Below are 13,526 nucleotides of genomic sequence, written 5' to 3'. Positions count from 1 at the left end.
ACAGTAGAAATGAAAGAAATTGCAGAATTCTGCAGCGGTAGTGAGTAATATCAGCTCATGGTAAATTCTATTTACGAAAAGATAATCGCTACCGCGCGCACTAGAAGATAGTTAAAAATAGAATGGAACAAGACAAATACTCTAGGACCATTTAATAAATTTATAATATAATATATAGACAGTTCGAATAACTTTGGAGCTGTAGCAGTAGAAGTTGCAAAATAATTGATTTAAGAAGAAATTCATGGCTCATTAGTACAATATATATTCATTCATTTATTTAGTATCACTCGTAACAAGGGAAAGCCCCTTTTTTCAGCCAATTTTCTAGGCAAAAACTGAATGCTTAAGTGCTATGATGAGTGAGCAACAAAAATGTGTAACAAACGAACTTTGGCAACTATTATGTGGCCCTCTATTCCTCCTCTCGGCTAACATAATAATGTACATATATATTGTTACTTTTTTCCCCAAATAAAATGTCTCTCTATAACTCCTCTGAGTTCGATCATTGGATTGCTAAATAAAAGTTACAAATTAATGGCCATACAACTTGTTCTTATTATTATTAGTTGCTATCGCGCCGACTTTGGAAGCATAGTGCCGAACAACACCACTTGTTTGCTTTATTTAATTTCACTTTATTTTACGCTTACTCGCTCACACAGTTAACTTGAGCCCAAGTACTTTGTGCAAATGCATCTCTTCTTATATACATGTGCTTAACCACTATCTTAATTTCTAAATGGGCCAACTCGTATTTTCTGGCAATTTCTGTCTTGCCATCTGGCTTTCATGTTTCTGAGCTATTGCGATTGTAGCCAAGTTAAATCCCTAGGCAAATTGGGTACAAAAGGTAGCGTATTCCCAAAACCGTTACCTTTTTTCGCCATTGTCACAAGTGTGTGTGTGACGTCAAGTACTTTAATAATACAAAACAAAAAAAAAGGAAGCGAAATTACATTTTTTTTTTAATTCAGTGAATGGCTTGGTAATATTGTGATTTGTAACATTCACAAAATAATTCATATGTCTATAAATAACTATGCGTAATTGCATAGTGTCGGAGAACATGGCCTGTCGAATACCTCACAAAAATTTGGAGAGTCTCAAACCGCCGTTGGTTCGAGCAGCGAAGTCAATATCCATAGAAACCGTGCGTGCTGCAATGCTGAATGGCCTAATCGAACGCATAGGGCACTCACTTAACGCCTTTGCATATTTATGGCGTCCAAAGATAATATTCTAGGCTTAGCGACTACAAAAACAAAATAAATTCGTGAAATGGGTTTCAACGATTAAAGCTATGTCAAAGTACTACTTCTAGTTCTTTTGTTAGATAAACCGTTTGCATTCCATAAATTAAGTTTAAAACATTTAGTCACAATCTAAAAGGGGCATGTTGTGTTCCAAGGTTCCCAAGCGCAATTCAAAAGTTTTGAAGACCTCTTTCTGTTTGTTTAGTTTTGATAAGATCAATGACAATGCACCTGACTTTCTGGGTTAACATTTCAAGCGGGTGTTTTCGTTCTTTGTGTGTAGGTAACTGTTTCCGTAGAAGTTGGTAAACAATTGATAGCTTTATCCTCAGCAAGGTGAGTTTTTCCGCCCGCCTTTGATTTATGGACTATAGGTAATTTTCTAGATTTAATCTTTTGCAGTGATGTAACCGCGATAGTTAGCTTGCTGTGGCTCACCGTGGCGTTCAGTAGTCGAATGCTTGCCAAGGCGTTTCGCACAGCGTGGAGGTTTTCTACAGAAATTTTTTGTATGGCCAAAGGACTGAAATTTTTGGACTGATGAATTAAATTAGAAAATTTTATTGGCTCAATCTTAATAACTGTGTCAAGCGGTTCTTTGGACTTCCATTTAAGTTTGTTGATTGCACTTACTGCTTTTAGGCCTTGACTTTTGATATAATTTACAATTAGTTCTTGATAACATGAGTGATGAAGGTTTTTTACTACTTACATGTACAGTTTTATTGGTCTTGTTTCTTTGTCTTCGTAACTGAGCCAAGGCTCGAAACATGTTTGTTGCAGCCCCCAGAGCCCCAGCACACACTCTGTGTAGCAAAAATTCTACGACAAACTACACAAAGAATGTTCGACATCGAAAAACTGCAATTGCAGCAGACAGCCAGAAGATTCACCACTCAACTCGTACTCTCGAAGAGTACTGACCAAAAACCATCACACGCGGGCAATAAAGCCGAATATCCTTTTCGCTGCGTACCGCTGTCAGAGTTAAAATCAGATTTTAGCGGGGCCGGAGAAATAATTGGCATAAAGAGGAAAGAAACAACGCTGCCTGTAAGGCCATGTTGCGCTACCGGGAGTTCAGAAAGAAGAAACGAGAGGGCGAATAGCTCGACATGCTGGCCGATAGAAAAAGCATCCGAAAATTCTACCAGAAAGTTAGGCGACTTACAGAATGTTGCAAGACCAAGGCGTTTTCCTCCAGGAACAGAGAGGGCGATCTGGTGACTGACGTCAACAGCTCGAGCTTGTTGAATAATGAATGGATGCCATTGTCACAGAGAATGTAAAGATCCCAATCCTCTAAACACTGACTACGAAACTGTCGCTCCGCTACTCGACCATTATGAGATGCGAATATCAGAAATGCAGCTAAGGAGCAGTAAAGCCGCGAGAGCAGATGGACTACCGACTGAGCTATTCAAACATGGCGGCGAGAAGCTCGTAAGGTGCATCCATCAGCTCCTATGTGAAATATTGTCCAATGAGCGTATGACTGTCAGTCAGAATTGAAGTGTGCTTTGCCCATTTCAATAGAATTAGTCATCTTAGTCTTCTTAATATGGCGTATAAGGTTCTATTGAGCATGCTGTTCGAAAGACTAGAGTAAACCATCGACCAACTGATTGAACTTTATCAGTATAGTTTTAGAAATCCAAATCCAAATCCAAAAATACGCGATATAGTTGCAAAATAGCAAGTCTTGAAGAAGATCCGTAAAAAAAATATAATATATAATTTATACGTATAATCGTTTTGTCGATTTTTAAGTTGATTTCGACTGCACGGAGTTGCTGTATGCGGACAACAAGCAACTTCTAAAAGCGTATTTGTTAGGGTACAAAGGTCTAGGGGTCACCGCTTTAAATGCGATAATTTTGTTTATTCACAAAATCACTGTGACATTTTCATTCAACCAACTTTCGGAAAGAAATTTTTAATGTTTGTGAACGCTGCTTGGTATAAATCTTAACATTATGAAAAATAAAAAAATGCTGAATATGTATGACTTGTAATGTATGTAATTTTTACCAAATGTGAGTAATTTTACTCTATTCATAACAGAGATACCAGGTGTTTTTTGTTTTTTTTTTTAAAAAAGAGTTATATGGAAAGTGGAAGTGGTCATGGACCAATTTTGCTCATTTTGAATACCAACGTACCTTGAACAATGTCTAAGTAATAGGTATATGTTGGAGTTATCTATGCATTCAAATCCTTAGTCATAATAGTTCATACGTGGCAACTCTCCTGTGAACTTATATTATCGTTAATAAAATTTATTTTGGATACATTTTTGTATTCTCTACCTTTTTATCTGTCAGCATATAGTTTTTCTTTCCATTAACTTGCGGTATATATGTACATCTCACTGTAATTTATCATAATCAATTGAAGTTAAATAATAGGTATATTATATAGGTACTTTGCATTTATATTAGTGCTTTCCATTATTGGTATATTTATCCAGATGCTAATTAGTTCTACAGGTTTGTGCAACAATATATGTATGTACTAAGTTTCATTAAAATATTTTAATTTCTGTCTCCGATTGATACTCATCGAGTGGACGTGCCTTTCAGACTGTGGTTTTTCTCTTGGTTTCTGGTATAAAGTAAGAACTACAATGGCCCCTGGGCCGCCTAACTTGGGGGATAACAGGCTTGCTTTGCTTTCCTCAAGTCCTTAACTGAAAAGGATAAAAACTACGTACAAACCTCTAGACTTCCCCGAACTTCCACACACGTAACAATATAATCCCAAATTTATAACTATTGGCTGCTTATGCAGATAAATCATTCGAAGTACTCATGTTTTGCTGTACACAAAGCAATTGAGATAATAAGCAAAGAAATAGTTTCTATTACCGAATTGCGCGACGGAAATATACTTCTGCTAGTGAAAACTCCCCCGATTGCAAGCAAATTTATAGCTGTGAAGCGATTGAATGGAATTTGTGATTTGAATGTTAACTTTCAAAAAAATCAACGCTTATGAACGATGTGCCGGATGAAGAAATCATAGAAAACATGAAAGACCTAGATGTTGTAGCAGTGTTTAAATTTAAAAAGATCATAAATAACGCACATGTACCAACTGGCTTTGTTCTTTTGACGTTTGATCTCTTTAAATTTCCAGAAAAAGTTCAAGTTTCATGGCGTACTGCAATCGGAAATCTCATTTTCTAAATCCCATGAGGTGCAAATCATGCCAACTTTTAGTTCACACCACCAAAAGATGCAACATCAATCCTGCTTGTGCCAATTGCAATTTCCCTCCGCACGGCGAAGAGAACTGCTTGCGTACTTTATGTGCCAATCGCGCCGGAGGACATCCATCGTCGTCAAACAATTTCCCAAAATACCTTCAAGCAAAACAGGGTTTGAAAATAAAGACTGAGAATAAATGTTCCATGCGGGAAGCTATAAGAATACACAAGTCTCATATACCCTCTCTCTCTAATACCTCTTTCGCTCAAGTATTAAAAAACAATGAGCAGCAGGAGCAGACCAATTCTACTGACGCTATTACGTTTTCCTATGCTCCTACAAATTCGAAACTTGCAAGTAACTCTCGGTAGGTCTCTCATTCCAACAATATTATTAACCCTAAAAACACTATTTTAAATCTTACTCTACAATTCAACGGCAACTCAGATTATCAAACTTCCTCTCCGATCAATGTCTGATGACGGAATGTCTTAAATGACGGATCCCCTTCTGACTTTTCCATGCATAACTCCTGAACGCACGTTGACCTTTCCATATGCTCTTCAAGTATTGCCCTAAAGCTAAATAGCCATATTCTTGATAGCTTATCAGACAGTGACCATTATCCAATTGTCACTGAATTAGCGACACCCACTACTAATAAATATTACCCAAAGCCAAAGTTTTTAACAGAAAAGGCAGATTGGTCAAAATGTATGTATATTGTAGCTATTTCTTCTACAGGACTACCTGTTTCCAATAACTGAGGCTGCTAATATTGCGGCATATTATATATGTCTATACCTCAAACAAGTTACAGGTTACACAAAAAAGTAATGCCGTACTGGTCAAATGAACTAGCTAATTTAAGAAATATAAAGCAGCGCAATTGGACAGAATACAAAAGAACAAGGACAGAAGCGAACCTGATTCTATACAAAAAATCAAATGCAGTTTTTCATAAAAAATCAAAGGAAGCAAAACGAAAGTGCTTTGAAGCTCAAACTGAAAATATAACTCCCAGTTCTAATCCTAAAAAGATTTGGTACGACATAAATCGGATTGCAGGTTCATTCTCCCAACTTCTATTAATTTTATTAATAGTCCTAGCGGCCTAATAGCTGAGCATTTTGCTATCAGTTGGTCTAAATTTTTCAAAAATTTAAATTTTAATAAAAACTTTACCACAATGAAAAACGACACTCTTAACCAGGTCTATACCGAGCCAAACTCGCCGGCAAGCCTAATAGAATCAGAAATCACCTATTTAGAATTTGACGCTACACTTTCCAACCTAACCGGAAAAACTCCAGGGTCAGACCGCATTTCTTAGGTGATATTCAAAAACTTACTTATTGAATTAAAACAGAGATTAATCAACCTCTTTAACCAAATATTTTTCACTGCAGTTTTCACTCAAAACTAGAAAAACGCAGTAGTTTTTTCGATTCCAAAAAATAACAATCCATTAGCAGAGGCCTCAGAATTTAGCCCTATTTCGCTTAAATGCTGCATGAACAAGTTATTAGAAAGAATCATTTCAAAACGCATAATGTGGTACATTTCGAAAAATCTATTATAAATTCACATCAAGTGTCATACAAAGAAAGTCAAGGAACTTCGGATGTACTTTTATCTTTTGAAAACTCAGCCTGATGTGGTTTATCTAACCGCAATCATATCTCCTGTCTAACCTTGGATTTTGAGAATGCGTTCGATCGAGTCGGCGTGCATATCGCTTTCCGCCGACTAGAGAAATGGAGTTTTGGAATTAGGATATATGATTTCGTCAATTCATTTCTTTCGAATAGTAAATTTAAAACTAAAGTAAATAACGTTTTTTTTAATTTGCACGTTCACCAGAATGGGATATCGCAAGGTTCTTCACTTTCTGTAACCTTGTTTACAATTGCCTTTGATGAAATTAGCCAAATCATTTCCAAATACAATATATCGCACATTCTTTATGCGGACGACGTATTATTATTTTCTAAAATAAGCAACTTAAACTTAGTTAATAAGAAATTTGCAGATATTCTGACCCACATCTCAAGATGTTCCATATGCTCAGGCGCGAATCTCTCGCCTAATAAATGTTGAAATGAAATTTGAAAAGGTCGAGTCAAGGAGCACCAGGAGATTTGGCGTCTCCTAAAACACTAAGCCCATTATATTTGAAGCTCTGGAAAGTGGGTAGATAGTCAAGGAGGGAAGGAGAAAAGTATCAGAGAAAGATAAAGGAATATAGGACGAATATTACTCATTCTCATGACATTGGAACCCAATACTCGTAGCTGTGCTCTAGCAAAGGCAGGACACTCACAGGGAAAGGGCTCAGTGCTATCCGCCTCCTCCAAGCATGGCAGACATACCGGGTTCTCGATGATTCCAATGGTGGTCATATGCTGACCCCATGGGTTGTGTCCTGTAATGATGCCGACCATCAACCGAATGTCTTTCCTTCTAAGTTTTAGTAGAAAGTTTGACAGTTTTCTGTTCGGACTTGTCAGAAAATACTTTGCAGCTCTGCAGCGTTCTAGACCGGAACATCGCTTTTGATGTAGATTGCCTACATAATCGCTGATCCAACTCTTGATTCCCGCGGAACTGATTCCGATTATTGGCTCTGGCCCCTGTGGGGTCACCGCTGATCCACGGTTGGCCAATTCATCGGCAATTTCGTTTTCCTGAACACCGGCGTGTCACGGAACCCATATAAGTACAAGCCTGTTTTGTCTTGCGACAGAATTAAGCTTCTTCTTACATTATTGAACAATCTTTGAGATTTGCCTCGCGTTCTCCAGGGCCTTCAGTGCAGCCTGACTGTCACTGAAGACTCCAATCTGTTTCCCGCTCCATCACCTCTCGATTATCCATTCGGCTACTTTCAGGATGGCAAAAAATTCTGTTTGTAAAACAGTTGCCATTTCCCCCATATCATAGTGATACTTATTACTATCGTTTAAGTACCATCCGGGTCCACACCCTATTTCATTCTTGGACCCATCGGTAAAGAAAATTTCCATCAAACCTCCCTGCATGCATTCTGGATTGCTCCATTGCTCACGCAATGGAAATCTGACGTCAAATTTCCTTCCAAATGAAACTGTGGGTGTCAGGTCATCTTTAGGTGCCAAAAACAGTAGATATTGCTCCGATAGAACCTAAAGATTTCTCTGTGTCACGAAGTTCCATCTTCGTGCCAGAAACCATATTTATGGAGTCTCCATATTGCTTTTATTGCTTCCTGTTGTATCTTAAGATCCAGGGGGAGAAAATCAAGCATAGCATTTAGGGCATCTCCAGAGGTTGTACTCATGGCCCCCGTGATGCATAAACATACATTTCTTTGCAGCCTGTATAGTTCCCGGATTGTGGACTTAACCATGCTCCGTCGCCACCAGATATATGTGTATATCCATAGGACCACAGCAGATTTCAGACCCCAGGTTTTACCAAAGGCTCTACGGCATTGCTGAAAAATCTTCAATGCATGATTCACCTTTAGTGAAACGTGTGTCTCCCAAGTCAGTTTCTTATCCAAAATTACTCCTAGATATTTAACTTCATCGGAAAGACCAAGTGTTACACCTTTCAGTGTTGGAAGACTGAGTCCATCCAATTTCCGTTTTCTCGTAAACAAGACTATGGTTGTTTTGTTCGGATTAACGGAAAGACCTTGTCTCATGCACCAGTCATCGATGTTGTCAAGAATCCTCTGCATTTTCGTGCAAAGCCTGCTTAAGGATTTATCCGATGTTAGCGCACAGACATCGTCCGCATATGCTTGGACGTGGAAACCGAGTTCCAGCATCTCCACTAATAGAGAGTCTACGACGAAGCACCACAGCAGCGGAGAAAGAACACACCCTAGGGGATATCCTTGCTTGGCCCTGACTGTGATTTGTTCGTCACTGCTCCCACCAGCGGTTAACAGCCTCTCAGAGAGCAGAATATATCCATTTTACAATGGTTTGATTGACTCCGTGTCGTTCGGCAGAAGAACATATCGAGGCGAAAGTGGCATTATCAAAAGCCCCCTCAATGTCCACGAACACGTCCATTGTGTATTCGTCAGCTTCCAGCCCGGCTTCAATCTTACTAACAAGATCGTGTAAGGCTGATTCACATGATTTTCTACTCTGGTAAGCGTGTTGATTTCTACTAAGTGGACTTCTTGGCAATACCCCCACTCGAATATGTTTTCCACCACTCGTTCCAGACTTTTCAACATGAACGATGTCAAACTGATTGGTCTACAACTTTTTTGCTAGGGAATTATCATCTTTTCCTGGTTTCGGAATAAATACTACTCTTACGCGTCGCTATTGGGATGGTATATAACCAAATGCAAGACAGGCTGGTGAAGATCCTTTTCAGGGCCTCAATCAGCCTGTCTCCTCCTTTTTTAAGCATTGATGGATATATTCCGTTAGGTCCAGGGGACTTAAAAATCTCAAAGGAAGACATGGAAAACCTGATCGATTCCTTTGTCACTATCCGGCTAGCAATATACCAGCTGTACCTAGAGGTTCCACCATTGCTACCGTTATTGTTCATGCCACTCTACTTCAGAGAGAGTTTTCTACCCGAAAAATGGGTATCGAGTAGAGAATTAAACATTTCCGACTTGGAAATGGTGTATGAACCATCAGGTTTTCAAATCGAATCCAGGCTTACTGAGCGGTCTAAATGAAGGACCTTACAAAGTCTTGCTGTTTCCCTCATTTCTTCGACGTTACTGCAGAAATTTCTATAGGATTCAAGTTTGGCTTTCCGTACTTTTTTCTTACAATATATTCTCTCTGTGTAAGTCGATGATTAGCCCAGTCCTCTTCTGTTTGGGTCTTTAAGGCCTCATTAAGAAGATTTCTGGACCGTACACGAAGCTTCGACAGTTCAGGGTTCCACCAAGTAACCGCTTTCCCCTGTCTGCTTTGTCTGAGTGGGCATAGTTCCTCAAAGCAATTGATTAAAGTATATTACCTTCTAATTTCTTAGTAGCATCTTCAATAATTTCTGCTGATTTGAGTTTTTTTAGGTTTGGTAATCGCTCTGTTACAAGCTCACCATACCTGTCCCAGTCGACATTTCGAGAATTCCTACCGGAAGGTATTGAAATTGTATCAATTCCCAGTCGGAATTCGATAAGAAGATGATCAGAAAGAGAGTTCTCTTCCAAAACTCGACATCGGTTGATTTGATTTCCAACTGACCTATTGGTAAGTGTTAAATCAATCACCTCTTGTCTCCTTCTGGTCACAAAAGTTGGTTTGTTTCCAGTGTTTTGAATGACCAAATCGGATGACAGGATAAAATCCAGTAACTTGAGACCTCTGGGGTTGCATTTGCTGCTTCCCCACACAATGTTCTGTGAATTTGCATCACAGCCCACTATTAGCCCCAGATTATTGGATTCTGCATACTTGACCCCTTCTCTTAGCTCCCTCGAAGGACGTGGCTGTAAAGTGTCGTAGGGTAGGTAGGCCAAAACTGTGATAGCTTCGACACTGTTCCCACTTTTCAAGTGTGATCGAGCAACCTCGGCATGATAATACATGCTCGCGGTCTCACATTCCCTTCACAATGAAGTATTTGTCCCCACGACATAGCATCTAGACCACAGATACACTTGTGACAAACCCATGGTTTTTGTATTAGTATTATGTGTGAGTTTGTTTGCAGTTTTGCATGCCTACGGCACAAGAGAGCCGTAGACGCTTTGCTATGCTGCAGATTTATCTGTGTAAATATTACTTCAGTCATGAGACTGAGCATATTTACGCTTTGTCCTCCACCTTTTCCTGGACACGGAAATGGATTCGCCCCAGATGTAGGTGAGGACAGCACCCGTACTTCGACTTAAGAACCTTGAGGGACCCAAGATCGATACCTAGTACCAGGTGGGAACCCGCCTCCGAAGTGGTAGTGGATTTCTGCCTGGTGCACGAGTATACTCTCCAGAGAGTCGTGTCAAGATCTTTGTTCTGAACACGGTTGCGTGTGAGGAGTTCTGCTGAACTAAAGGAAGTACCTGGAATCCAGACACTCGCTCGTACCAGCCATTCTTTGCTACTCTCAACAAGAATGAACTTGCTGTTTTCGCAGGCTGGAATTTTTGCTATCTCTTTTTCCAGCCATTTTCGGGAAAAAGCATTGGAACAGTGCACCTTTACGATGCCGTCCACCACGCTTTTCCCCACGAAAGTCGGCGCGTCTTCCGACTCACCGATAGCTTTCCAAAGATAGCTGTCAAGATAGCCTTGTTGCCCTTTGGACAGTAGACCGTCTTGTTTGTCGGTGTGTATCTCCACCGTCATTGCCTTTGCTGCCATTCTCGCGATTGATTCGCCAGACGTTGACGGAAGAGTGTCATTCGACATTTGAGGTCCCTTAGCCTCTGCCTTGTCAGGCAAAGGTTTGTCTGCCTTGGATTGGGTCGAGGATGCAGGCATTTCCGAATTCCGTCTCTCGACTTTCCTCTTCTTTGCCTTTCTCCTCTTCCCGGTCGTTGGCACAGACCCCGTTTCGTTTCCGGAAGAGTGCAACGCTACAGAGGAATCCTCTGGTCTGTTACGCATTTCCGTTTCCATTACAGGTGTCGAAGTTGACGGAGCTTGAGTACTTACCTTAGCTAATGCTTCGGCTTTCTTCGCCTTCTGTCTTCTTCTTTTGATCTGTCTTGCGGATAGACCAACAACTGCGTTCGACTCTCCAATAACTTTAGTCTTTTTACCGGTACTTACCTGATTCGCACCAGGTTTAACCGTTGTCAAAGACTTACTCGGTAGCAGAGATCCATCTGAGTCCACTGAGAGATTGTCCACCATCTCCACATCCTCCACAACTTGGTCAGTTGCTTCAGATCGTTTCGACGACGGTGTATCGCTCACACTCACTGGCTCTCCATTGGCATAGCCTATGTGCCATGTTTCACCACTAGTAGTGCGCTTCCTCCGGAGCCCTGGTTGTCAGTTCCGGTCATAGGGGGGTGTGGGGTTCGGGCCTGCACATCCGATGCCCGCGCCCTCGATTGCTCGACGGGAGGATTTCCCGAAGTGGGTTACCTCGGGCCGAGAGATCCATAGTTAGCTTCTACATTGTAGAAAATGCATTTTATACCTCCTTCCAGGTTGTCGGTGCGGTATTCTCCACATAGTACGTGGGTGTCCACCAATCCCGCCGTTCCGCGGATGACTGGATACCCAATTCCTATATGGAGCTGCCCTCTTAGTTTGTGGTAAGTTAATCTCCATAACATGGGGTTAACTCACCACTTAAGCCTCATCCCCGCGGCAAGGAGACCGACATGACAAATGTAAATCTTTTCAAATGTGGAGAAATCATAAATGTAATAACTTAAGTGTAGTCTATAATAATATAAATCAGTCGTCGACTGATATTCGTTGCATTCGGTTATGCTCTCGGTATATCTGTGTGAATATCAGAGTGTTTTTTCTCTATTATATGTTCTCATTACCTACTCAAGTGTACTTGAGTAGAAATTCCGCGTAATAGTTTAACGTAAGTAAAACAGTGAAAATGCCCCTACGGGTACCCCCCACGGGGACAACAGACTTGCTTTATTAATGCCAAGCCCAGAAAAAAAACGCAAAAAAATACCACTGTTTTCTAAGAACAATTTTCCAAAAAAGATAACCCGAAGTTTACAGTGGCCAGTTCACTAGATCCTAATAAACCACTATCAAAATATTCATGTTTTGCTATTTATAAACTATAAAAAATGTTAGTTCAGAAATTGATCACATATCCGAGCTAAGAGATGGGAATTTACTAATTTTAGTAAAGAACAACAACATAGCGAACAAATTTATATCGACCAAGCAACTTCCTGGTGTTTGCAATGTCAAGTTTACCTTTCACGATAACCTTAACTCAGCCAAGGGCACAATTTACGCTCCTTGCCTTAATAACGTAAGCGAAGAAGAAATCGTTGATAACCTCAAAGAATAAGGTGTGAAATCAGTTTACAAATTTATGAAGCATGGAAATATGGAATATGGAAAACATGTAGCTAGCGGTGTTCTACTTCTTACTTTCGATCAGTATTACCTTCCGGAAAAAATTGAGGTTTCTTGGTGCACCACCAAAGTACGACCCTACCACCCCAACCCTATGCGGTGCAAAAGCTGCCAACTTCTCGGCCATACAACCAAACGTTGCGAAAAAACACCTATGCGATACTCGCACTTTCTGCATTAAATGTTCTGGCTCCCATCCTTCTTCTAGTAGAGTTTGCCCTAAATTTGTGCAAATGAAGAAAGTCATTGCTATCAAAACTAATAATAAATGCTCACTCCGCGAAGCCATACAAAAAATATAAAAAAAGCAAATTCCACCAAACCATAATGAAAACTCAGTTTCATTTGCTGAAAAAACAAAGGAACTAACAAAACAAAAACCCAAAACACGACCAAAATAACGCTGCTTCCGTACACATTGCTAATAAAAGTAGAAATAAAGTAAACGAAAACCAACAAATCATTGAAAACGACATAGCTACGTGGGACAGTAATACAAAAAGCAACAGCAATAATGGAATCTCAGTCGATAACTCATCTCACTCATCTCATTTAATCCACCCAAACGACTTAGTTTTTAATCCACTACACTCTTCCAACTCATCTTCTTTAACAACTCATTTAATTCAACCAACACCACAACTCTCAGTAGAACAATTTATCTCCCACCTTCAATTCATCCCACAAGATTACGTTCCAGAGATCTTTTCATTCTTCTCTTCATCTCTTTCCCCTTGTATTAGCCCAACAGACACTCCAACAAATCAACCATGAAAATATTATAATGGAACATTAAAGGCCTTTTTAATAATTGTATCGACTTAAACATATTAATCAAAGAACACAACCCTGACATAATAACTCTTCAAGAAACACGCGTCCCTGCCTTGCCTTGTTTGTAAATAATCACCTAAAAATAAAAAATAAAAAGGTGTGTGTGTCAGCTCCGACACGCGACTGGAGTTTACTCCTTAAGAACGATTACCGTGATATTTAAAAATATATTTAATATGCAA

This window comes from Anastrepha ludens, chromosome X, assembly GCF_028408465.1.
Source record: "Anastrepha ludens isolate Willacy chromosome X, idAnaLude1.1, whole genome shotgun sequence".
Lineage (NCBI taxonomy): Eukaryota > Metazoa > Arthropoda > Insecta > Diptera > Tephritidae > Anastrepha > Anastrepha ludens.
The sequence above is the reverse complement of the archived record's forward strand: the minus strand, read 5'-3'. Positions refer to the sequence as shown.